This window comes from Spermophilus citellus (assembly GCF_964194105.1).
Source record: "Spermophilus citellus genome assembly, chromosome: 7".
In the NCBI taxonomy this organism is placed as follows: domain Eukaryota; kingdom Metazoa; phylum Chordata; class Mammalia; order Rodentia; family Sciuridae; genus Spermophilus; species Spermophilus citellus.
The window spans coordinates 46,444,041-46,456,304 of NC_138188.1; the positions used below are offsets into that span (position 1 = coordinate 46,444,041).

A 12,264-nucleotide genomic window follows, 5' to 3' on the forward strand; every position below is an offset into this window, starting at 1 on the left:
CTAGAGCAGAAACCAAGAGGAGAAGTTTTATTATAAGAAAACAGGGTGATGGAATCCCCCCTTTTCCCTTTCTCTCTCCCCTCCCCTTATTTTGAACTAGCTCCTGCAAATCAAAGAAAACAATTTTAGCTTTCTGAGTCTGCCTTCTTTCACTTAGCATGATGATCTCCAATTCTACCCATTTACCAGATAAAGCCATAATGTCACTCTTCTTTATGGCTGAGTAATACTTCACTGTATGTGTGTGTGTATGTGTGTGTGTGTGTGTATCACATTCTCTTTATCCATTCATCTGTTGAAGGGCACCTAGGTTGGCTTCATAGCTTGGCTATTGTGAATTGTGCTGCTATAAACATTGATGTGGTTGCATCACTGTAATATTCGGATTTTAGATCCTTTGGGTGTATACTGAGGAGTAGGATAGCTGGATGATGGTGGTTTCATTCCTAGATGAAGGGAACTGTCGGGGAAGGAGGAGGATCAGGATAAGGGAAGGACAGCAGAATGAACCTGACCTTACTTTCCTATGTACATATGTGAACACACCACAGTGAATCTCACCATCATCTACATCTACCAGACACTAACCCAAAACAAAACAAACTGAAAGTAAAAGCAGAAAGATGAATAGAGAAGAGAGGAGGGACCAGGGGGAGGGAGGAAGGGAGGGATGGGGAAGTACTAGGGACTGAGCTGGAGCAAATTATATTCTATGCTTTTATAATTATGTCAAAATGAAACTTAAAAGTTATGTATAACTAAAAAGAATCAATAAAAATACAATTTGTCTCTAAAAAAAAAAGAAGAAAAGAAAACAGGGTGAGATGAAAGGGCTGTAGGTCCAGGTCAGGGTTGCAAGGACAGTAAGACTGAGGGGGCGGAATAAAGCTGCACACGGGGAACAAGGGATCAGCGTGGAAATGACAAGGTCCCATCCTGAGCAAACTGGGAGCTCCCTCGGGACGCAGAGAGGAAATGGGGACTGTGGAGGCAGCAGGTCCTTCTGAAGTTTGTTTTCTTGAGAATGAAATCATAAGAACTAGAAATATAGGAATGAAGAGAGGCATTGACCTTTTCTGAGCTACACAGAGATGAGGTGTGTAGCTGGGCAGGGTCCCCAGGAGTAGAGGCTTGGTCCAGTTAAAAGCCCTGGTGTAAGGGCAGGGTGATGCTGCTTCCTGTGACTGGGAGGATCTGCTGGAGCCTTCGTGCAGGCCTGGGATTGGTGTGTGAGGGGAGTCTTAATGTGACATGGCTCGACAAGTCCTAAGGCAGTTCAGAGGTGGGAACCTTCCTCTTGACCCTGGTCTTTCACTTGGCATCTGCCCACCGGCCACCTTCCACTCTCACCATTGCCAGTTCCCCCCGGGGTTGCCAGAGTTAGCAGATAGAAACAAGGCAGAGGTCCTGCTAAATCTGAGTTCCAGGTAAACAAGTCGGGATGTGCTTAGACGAAAAAATTGTTTATCAGAGGTTGAAATTTAAATTCTAGATTTTATCTGGCAATCCCACCCTTCTACCTGCTTCCTCTGTTCCCCCTTCTTTCCTTGGGTTGCTTTCTTCTGCTGTAATAGGACCCTAGGACCAGGTTCATATTCGAAAGCTTCTGGGTCACTTGCTGATGTTTTGCGTAGCACTCACCTCAACAATTATATCATGGAATCAGGAAGAGAATTACCTAGCAAACATTAAAAACACCTAACAGGTTATACAGCACGGTCCCTTCTGTCTGAGGTCCTAGGCAGGCTCTGATATTATTTCTAACTTTGCTATAAAATTTTTGTGGAGGCCTATTGTTAGAATACATATTCTTGGTTAGTAGAATGATTATTACATATGTGACAAGTTTATGTAAGGATATCGACACCTATCTAAAATTACAGGCATTTGTATGCCAGTTGCTTGAAAACAGTTCTGTAAAATGTCAACAGTGATTACCTCCATGTAATAAGACTCTTGGTTTCTTATTTACATTTTCCTAGATTTTTGATGTGTCAACATGTAGCATTTTGTCATAAATAATGAAGATACTTTTGTTTTAAAAAGTCTGTTGTGGGAATATAGCTCAGTTGGTAGAGTCCTTGCCTTGCATGCACAAGGCCCTGGGTTCCATCCCCAGAACAACACATGCACACACGCACACACGCACACACACGCACACACACGCACATACATACACACACACAGTCTTATTGTGTTTTAAGATAAAACCTGATTCAAAGTCTTGCTAGTGGCTCCTAGACTTGGTAGTACAGGGGAATTGCCAGAGGAGCTCTTAAATGTTATAGATTGTTTCCTGCATTTTATTTCTGCCCTGATGAATCAGAACCTCCAGCACCAGGCCCAGAAATGTGTATTTTTGAAGATCCACTCAAGTGGTTCTGATGCAGACCAGCAGCATCTGCCCTTGGACTGTCCTTGAGGATCAGGGCCTAGAAGCCACCGCTGATCCTCCCTGGGTGGAGAGGAGCCCGCCCTCTGCTGACAAGGCAGTGACAGCTCTGATGAGGATAAATGGCTACTTTCCGAAGCTACCACTGCCAAGAAGTCTCCAGATGCCTTCGGAAGCCTGAGGCGGCTGCTGGGATTATCTTGATTGTGGGCACTGGGTAGGTACATTCAAGGAATCGGGATGGAGGGGCTAGAAGCCCCAGCACCCAGCTGAGGACAGCGGCCATGGGATCCACAGGAAGGTCTTGGGCCATCCTGAGGCTCAGCATACACTCCTTGTTCCAGCTTACATGGAGCAGGGGCAGGAGGCGAGACAGGAGGTGGAACCATCCTGTTGAGAAGAAGCCCAAGCCTTAGAGCATCCTCAGGAGATCCGCTGAGGTGTTGTCCATTTAAAAGAATTTATCATTACATATTAACAGGTCTTTTCTGAATAGCACTTAACAGATCTGGACAGAAGTGGGAGGGAAGAACAGGGCGGAAGGACTCCCAGGAATGCTAAAGCAGTTTGCATCCCTCCAGCATCCTCTCACTGGGGCATAGCTTACTTGCCTGCTTGCTTTAATTTTATCACTGGGTCCTGATTGCTTATGGAAATTCGTGTCCAGTTCTTGAGGCAGAGGCCATCCACACTTCCGCTTCCACTTGGAGGAGAAGGGCCCAGGGCCTTTGCTTCCCTTGCTTTGGCTGCAGCTCTCTATCTTTCCGAGGAGGAAGAGGAATGATTCTGGGAAAGAGCTAGTCCTCTGGCCAGAAGGATTGGAGATAAATGCCCCTATCACTCAGTTTTCTTTATCTGATCCCTTATACACTTTTTCAATTACAAAACCTCAGGTCTATTTGACAGATTTAACTTGGGGGGAAAAATGAAAGCTCTTAATTTATTTCTGGAGTTTCAAGTTTAGTTATTTAGAGATGAATGGAGCAGCCAGCATGAAACTTACATCGTGGTCCATCCATCCACCTGCACATCCAGCCATCCCTCCATCCTTCCATCCATCTGTGCATCTGTCCATCCATCATCCATCCATCCTTCCATTCATCTGTCCATCTAGGAACTTTATGCTGGGCACTGGGTAGGTACAGACAATGAATAGGAAATGGTGTCCTTTTTAATATTTTTCAGTTATAATGAAGCATCCTGAATGCTATCATGCAGGCATGACTCACTCTGAAATAGCTGGCTTGATATTACAGAGCTTCAGAGTTACTGGGAGAGCTAGACTGAGAGGTACGGGTCCTTTCTCTCCTATATACCTCCTGTGCAAACTGGGGTAAAATACTGACCCACACTTACAAAGGAGGGTAATGTGGTCTCGGCCTCTTAAGACTCTTATGAGGATTGAATAAGTTAACATTTATTGATTCCAAAAGCTCAGACATCACAAGCTGAAAGGCAGAAAGGTAATCCAACTGGGGCCTGCACAGGTGTCTCTCCCTTCTGCCCAGCACCACTCTTGAGCCTCTTCTGTGCTGTCTACCTCCGCCCTTCCCAAGCATCATGCACCTGGTACAGGTGGCAGCCAGGACTGGTGAGTTGGTTATGAGGAAGGGGACCCTGTGAAGGGGGGTGGGGAGTGGCCTCTGGATGGGCTTCCCTCCCCGGTGGCCAGGGGCTTCAGTGTACACCTCACTTAATAATTACTTGGTGAGTTCCTGCTATGTGTGGACCCTATACTAGAACTTGAAGATCAAAGCCAAGCTTGCTGCCCTGCAGAGTCTCCATTTCCTTGGGCAAAGGAAGGAGACAGCAGTAAGTCCACACACACAAGTGAGGTATCTGGTATGTAAGAAGCAGCATGTGCTCCAGAAAGATTAAAGGGGCTGGAGGAAGGGGTCAGGAGTGCTGTGGGGTGGAGGAAGACAGGGCACTATGAGAACAGGGGCTGGAGTAGAGCTCTTTGTGCAACAAAAGCAGGGCAGTGGGCTGCCAGATTGCAGGAAGAGTGCATGAAGGGCAGGGCCAGGGCAAGAGCCTAGGAGGGGAGGCATGCCTGGTGTTGGGGGGGGGGGGCGCCTGCCTGAGCAGGGTTGTCCCTCCTTTCCTTGGGGCTGACATTCCCAAACTTGAACAGGCATCAGGGGTTATAGAAAGGCAGCTCCCGGGCCCTACTCCTTGAGCTTCTAACATCTCTAACCTGCTCAGGTGACCTTTCTGCATCTGGTCCACCCCATTCTGAGGACCTCTCCCTGGGGCACAGTTCACTGTTTTATGTGTATTTTCTTGGCATTCCAGGCTCCCATATTCTGCCTTCGACCCCAATTTGGGAGCCCTGCTTCTGGGGCAGGGCATTTGGATCCTCCTTGAGGATCACCCCGAGGTCCTGCCTCTCCCTCTGGCTTCCAGCCTCTTTCTTTGGATGGGGAGCCCAGGTTAGGCTGGAACAATTTCCGATAAGGTTTCTGACTTAACTCTGGGCCACAGATAGTTCTTCAGTCCTCCTACAAACGTTTTTTTTCCATTCACTGAAAATGTGTGGAGTCTAGGTTCAGATTTGTTCCCCTGAAAGACCATGGTAGAAGCACTACCAGCCCTTTCCACATAGGCAGTGGACTGGCTCCTTGTCTGCCACTGCAGGGGAAGGAGGGTGGCTGGAGCCGAAACCCTTACAAGGATGGCACTCAGACATCTCAAAGGAGGCAATGCACCCCTGGACTTGTATGGAATGAAGGCGTGGGAAGAGCGAAAACGGCACTGAGAGGACCCGAGTGTTGGCTGTGAAGGTGGCAAAAAATATTAAGTGGAAAACAGAACGTGGGCAAGCAGAATCAGAGAGCCTAATCACCTAAGCAGGAGGTCTAAATGGTGCAACACCCACTTTGTATTTACTTGCTTCTGCAAATTAAATTGGAGTTTGATCTGCAGGCTGGACGTGGGCAATTATGCATTCCTGGGACACCTCTGACAGAGAGCATGGCAGGAGCGTGAAGAAGCAGAAGCACATGCACATGCAGAATGCAAATCGCGGGGACACAGACAGTGCAGCCAGAGATGTGGCTGGGCACGCACTGGATGTGCACCCTTCCCTACTGTGTGGCTGCGCGGGGAGCCGGCTTCTCTGGGGCTGACTGAAGGCTGCTTGGGGCTGATGAGGGCATCTGCATGGCCAAGCCTCACACTCCCCAAGTCGACATGGCACGCGCGCGTCCTATTTTCTCTGCCTCACTGTGCTGACTGGGGACAGTCCCCTCTCAAGTGAAGCAGGTGGCTCCACTAGGCCATCTTAACTGAGCCTGAGCATACACGTCAGCCAAAACTGCGCTGGGGAAATGATGGACTCCGCTGTCATGCTGCTGGGTCTCCCAAAGGTGTTGCCACTAGAGTCTCAGCCTCCAGCTAGTGTTACTAATATTATAAAAATCATTCAATACCCTTACCCACCCAGAGCTCCGAAGCATTCATGCACCAGAAGTCCTATTGATGGCTGGGAGGTGCAGCTAGACCTGGGGCTGTGACCATGGGTTCAGGACTCTGAGGGATTTGCTGCCGGGCAGCCTTGGGAAAGTGTCTTACAAATCCCTGCAAATGTGCACAAGGATTCTAACTGAGGCATTCAAAGATGAATTGAGCTAGCTCACATAAATGGTTTTTAGACCCTAAAGTGCTGCATAAAAGTTTGAAGGCAGTATGATCTATATTTGAGAATTGAAATTTTACATTTTTTTCAGAAATATTGCTGGACGATGCAATAAATTTTAAATAGATGAACTGCATATCAACCAAACATTGTATTAAGAGTAAAAGTTCAGTTAACCAGTTGCTTAGTTGTTCAAACTGAATATGTGCCCCTGTATCAGAAAAGAATAATTACCAACTGTATTAATGAACACTCATTTGCATTTAGTGAGCTTTCCTGAATTAGAATTAGTTCCTATGAGTTAATAATAATGACTGTGAGGCAGTAGAATGAATTGGCATAACTTTCCTATGTTCATATATGAATACTGAACAGTGAAACTCCACATCATGCACAACCACAAGAATGGGAAGTTATACTCCATATATGTATAATATGTCAAAACGCATTCTATTGTCATGTTTAACTAAAAAGAACAAATAAAAAAATTTTTAAAAAGAATAATGCCTGAATTTTGAGAGTGTGCTTTGTTATAAAAGTACATTTTTATCACATAACCTTGGCCATCTCAATCCCATTACTTGTTGACATAAGGAATTCAGACTTAAGTTCTACTTGAATTAACACATGATTAGGTTTCAGAGGACAACTATACATAGAACCATTAATTCCCAATTTTATAATTTCTTATATGGTCATACTGCAAAACTATCCAGATTATCTAATATAGTTAAAATTATCTAGGTCAAAGATTGATTTATGATTTTACATCTGAATTTACAAATCTTATTCAAAAATGTTTTAAATATGAGGCTAATTGTTATGTAAATATGACCCATAATTCAATGTTAGTTTACATACTAAAATAATGATTCATCTAGCTTTTGAAGAATTTTTTGGAAGAAAACTCCTCAACACTTGCAATATTTTTATATTAATACAGGTTCATAAAAGAAAATAAATGAACCATCTATAAATAAAATGGTGGTAGCACACACAATTTTTAAAAAATTAGGCCTTTTATTCTGAGATAATTGTAGGTTCTATCTCCCTTCAACACTGCATGGTCTGGATTACTGAAGCCCTATACTGTCTTGAAGTCAAGTAGACTTCCTTTTTTCTTAAAAGCTATCTAGATATTTGTGTGCCTTTCCCTTAACTTTAGAACTTTGGAGTCATCCTGCTGTGGGAGTGGGCATCCAGGTCTTTCTGGTGGCCTCTGGTATCTTGGGGACAGGGGCACTCTCCACAGTGGGCAGGGAAGACAGTCCCATGCCTTACTGGGTTCACCCTGGTACCCAGGAGGGGCTAGGCTGGAGGAGGGTGTGGCTGGACTGCTCACTCAGTCTTCTCTGACTCAGGGTCACTGTAACTTCTGGGTGCTGCTGCAGGACAATGGCCATTGTCTGCTGGTGGGTCTTCCAGGCCATGACTTCTGGCTCTGAGATGCCTGCACTTAGGTTTGCTTAATTAACTAATGACCATGACAAAACTGAGCCATGCATTCCTAGATTGCTCCCCACAGACTCCTTAAGCTAGACTCCTGGTGCCGCCCTCAGGATACCGTTGCTATGGAATAGATGGATGAGTACCGTGAGGGTGCTGTGGTCTATATTTAATTTATGAATATGAAAATTTGCTGCAAGTGTTATATATTTAGACCATAGCAGAGTCTTAAATGTTTTGAAATATATAATAAGGTAGACCACGTGCCGCCAATATTCCTAAAAGTCAGCCAGTTTCTGTTATTTTGACAAGCTGGTTTCTTGTTATATTTGTCAAATCTAAGCACATATCATTTTATATTGTGGACAGGAAGTATGTAGGGGACACTGCAATCATTTCTATCACTTCTTTGTTCCCTCACCCTCATTTCTGTATCCTTCACTCCCTTCATTGAGGTTAAGGACCTCAAGGTTAATGTTTAAGACACAGGAAAAAATAAATTAATTAAATAAATAAATAAGCGAAACTCAATGCAGTAGGCCCAGTATCTAAAAGTGTTCCACCTGAACAGAAGAGTCACGGGATAGCTGTCCTGGATGCTTAAGGTATTCAGACTCGTTTCTGTGACCTAGGTCACAGTTTCTTCTCCCATGACATTTCCCCCAATCCTGAATCATCAGCATCTTATCTAAGAAAACCTGGTGGGCTGCAGCCCTTCTTTCCCCCAGCTCCCTGTACCCAGCTGCACGGGAGACGTCTTTTCACCTCTGGATGTGTGCAGCAGTGTCTGCATCCTACTTCTCTGTGGAGTTGTGAGCTCCAAGGGTGCAGACTCACCCAGTCCTACCACAAGGCCTTGTATCTAGGAGTGCCCCCAAATATCTGTTGAATATGTAAGTTTTAAAAGGCAAACCAGCCCCCAAAACCTCATAGAGATAGAATGCTATAACTGGACTTCAACTCTTCTGCCTGGGCTGTGTCCTATCTATTCAGTAATATTTCACACACACCATGCTTTATCTGCCAATGCAGGGGCATTTACTGAGGCCATAAGAAGGCTCTTGAATTAGCAGGAGAACCTAAGACTCTTGGTTATTTGCAATACGAACAAGTACAAAACCTCTTACTACTACAGTGAATGAATGCAGAAATAGGAAACATTTCACTCAAACATAAGTTAGGGTTTTTGATCTAAGGTTTGGCATTGTGATACTAAAATAATAAAATCATTTGTTTCTTATTCCTGAGTTCATTTGTGCTGTGGCTGAGGAGCACAGCTGACTATGCGGTAATGAAAACAAACCAATTGTCTAGCCCAGTGCCCTCCTGCCCACGAGATGTCCATGTCCTAATCTCTGAAACCTGGGAACATGTGACCTTGTTGGCAAATGGGCTTTGCAGATGTGATGAAGTTAATGATCTGGAGGTGGGAAATTGATTATCTGGGTGGACAAGAAATAATAGGGAAATTATAGGGAGGGAGGTGGAGACAGAGTGAGAGGAGGCGATGACATGATAGCAGTAAAGCTGTGTGTGAGGGAGAGTCAGAGAAAGAGGCTGGACCTTGGGGATGCTCTGCAGCTGACAATGGCGTGAGCAGGGCCATTGTGGTAAGGCATACAAGCACTTCTAGAAGCTGGACACGGAGGCAGGTGAGGTCTCCCCCAGATCTCTGAAGCTTGAAGGACCCAGAACTGTAAGGCAGTAAATCTGTGTTGTTTCAGTCACTGTTGATGGTGGCTTGTTACAGCAGCAAAAGGAAACTATACTAGAGACAATGTGAGCCACTAATGTCAGGCACACATGGAATTTTCAGTTGTCACATTGAATAGAGTAAAAATTGAGGATGGGATTCATTTTAACAATGCATTTTATTTAATCCATTATGTCCAAAATATTCTTTCAACATGTAATCAAATTTTAAAAGTTAGTTCTTTATTTGATATCCTTTCCCTCTTCAGATCTTCAAAAGTAAGTATGCATTTGGTATTCAGCACATCTCCACTGGACCAACCATGAGTGGCTGGTGGCTACCATATTGGATCACAGGACATGGGTGACCCAAGTGTCACCTCCTGCCGCAGTCTTGTAGTCACTGCCCCTTGCGGTGAGACTCACCCACACCATCGGCCTCCTTGAACGTGCTGGTCACATGAAATCTTAGCCCTGTCTGTGGAAGCAGGCTTTTCATTTTAACAAGAACACCAAGTGACACATGTCCTTAAATCTTGAAAAGCACTGCTGTAGATACTGAACCAAACTTGCACAATTCATATAAAAGTTACTAACATTTTGTTTCAGTTACCTCTTTCCCAAATGCTTGGCACTTTCAGGTGCTTTATTTGCAAAACTTCAACCATCGCTGAGAGAATCAAGGGTTTTCAGTGGAGAAGCCTGTGGTTCATGGGGTTCCTCCCATGGGAAGGCCTCTAATATAATAATCTGGTCCTCTTCCTTTCTAGCTGCTCAAGGTAGAATGGGAAGTGAGTATATTCACAAGGTGGTGCCACTCGCTGAGAGGACCCACAGCCCTGAGTGGCAACAGGAGAGCACATCACCTGTTTCCCATGCTGGGGCAGATAGTCCGTGAGAAACCCACCCACATCACTCCAACCATGACTCGTTCCTGCAGGTAAAAGACTCCTCAATGATATGAAGGCTGTGACAGTTGGAACTTTAGACCCCTCATGCAGCTTCTTTTCACTGGAATTTTATGAGACATGAGGCTCCTGAGCAAAATGAACACAGTATATTTGCGTGCTCATGAGTGTTAGTGGGTTATTTGACAAAATCAACACTGTTTAAAGCCTCAGGTGAACCTGAGCCACTGGCAAGGTAAGGAGAGCAGAGCGCAGACTCACTAGGTGCGCGTTTCATACTTGGCCTGGTCCTGGGCCTGTTCATTTACGTTTTTGGTTAAGGAGAGAAGTTGGAAAATGAAACCATAATCGACAGGAGACAAAAGCAAATTCTGTAATATTTTTAGTGGAAAGTACATCAGAAGAAAGAAGATCGTGTTCGTTAAGGATATGAGCATGACAAGGGGAGGCCTGAGGCAGTCTAAAATCAGGATGGAAACGTAATTCTGAGTTTGGCAACATTAAACCTTGTAAGAATTCCTTTTAGCTACAAAGCACTTAAACGTGCTTTAAGAAAAAAAAAATGTGAGAAACAGCTTCTCAAGTGTGTATGCGAAATCACAGGAACGTAAGAGGAACCCCAGCGCAAAACCAGAAACAAAATGGCAAGCGCGTGTAGAGTGAGCTGGATGGCCCCGGAGCCCGCCCATTGGTGAAGAAGGACTTGTGGGGTGGGAGGGGCTGTAGGCAGGGAATCTGCCCATTGGTGGAGAAGGGCTCTTGGGTTGGGCGGGGTGGGCTGGGAGTATGCCCATTGGTGGAGGAGAATGCGTGGGTGGGCTGGGAGTACGTCCATTGGTGGAGGAGAATACGCAGGTGGGCTAGGCAGCCTCCACAGAGGCCGCCCGTCCGGTGCAGGAGAGCAAGTGCTTCCGCCCATTTTGCCAGAGACAGGGCTGCTGCAGTACAAGGAGGCCAAACCTGGGCCAACCCTAAAGGAAGGGTTGAAACTGAGACCCCCTCACAAAGGCAGGACCACAAGAAGTTCATGCTTCAGGAAAGGGAAGAGAAATACCTCTGACTATGTGGGAAAAGTAGGCAGCGCAGTTGGCCACTAGAGTAGTGGGTGGGGAGAATGAAGAGCAGGGTGGAGAACTAGAGCTCAGAAAGATATTGACTGGGCTGGGCTGTGGCTCAGTGGCAGAGTACTTGCCTAGCATGTGTGACACCCTGGGTTCCATCCTCAGCACTACCTAAAAATATATGAATAAAATAAAGCTATTTTTTAAAAAAGATATTGACTGACAGTTCTTTCTTCAGCACTGATAGGCAACTGGACCTTCAGAGTTAGCAAGCACAACAAATACCAGGCCAATAAATAATGACGAGGTCACATGCACACACACCGAAGTCCTGCAGAGAAAGTCCTGCAGACACCAAAAGCGAAGGCCAAATTCAGGAGAAAAGATGGACAATTTAAAAGGAATAGGGGCGGAACACTTGCCGAGCTTGCGCAAGGTCCTGGACTTAATCTCCAGCACCGCAGAAAATGAAATGAAACAACAGAATTAAATTGAACTTGAAATAAGATAGGAAAGATGTAGCAATTAGATTGGTACAGAGTTCCTTGCAGTAAACACAGGACCTGTGGACTATGCTGAGTGCTACGAGAACATATCTGTCACTTATTCAAAAAAAATGGTGTAACAGTCATTTGATGGCAAGACAAAACAAAAACCTAAAGTTTACCACCACTGGCAATCGCTAAATACACACCCAAAAGCTCCACTCCACAAAACTTGACTTTAACCCAGAAGGGTCATGTGAGTGCAGAAGGGCCAGTGAGCCAGGTAATTGGAAATGGAGGCTGGGTACCAGTGAGCATCATCAATAGCAACAATGACATCGGTGACTGATCTAGGGCAAGAAAAGTAGTTGTAAATAATGAAAAACAATTAAGATATGCAAATGGTGGAGGAGCATCAGAGTTGGTGATTGTTAGGAGTGTAGAACTGTTGCTCCATTTAGACTCAGTGAACATTTTAAAGGTACCTATAAAAATAGAAGCAGTGTATAGTTTCCAGGCAACTAGAGGGAAAGAAGGAAAAACAGAATAAAAATAACTCAAGTCTAAATATCAAAGAAAGAGGGGGAAAACAAAGAAAGATATAGGAAAATGACCACAAAATAGTTGGCAGGGCTCAGGTTAA

General features: G+C 45.0%; 1 long non-coding RNA gene across 1 annotated transcript in view; it reads left to right on the forward strand.

Annotated features, from left to right (window-relative positions):
• Window positions 1-12,264, forward strand: part of LOC308652843 — a 1,084,519-nt gene that overhangs the window by 358,206 nt on the left and 714,049 nt on the right. The gene's annotated exons all lie outside the window — the stretch shown is intronic.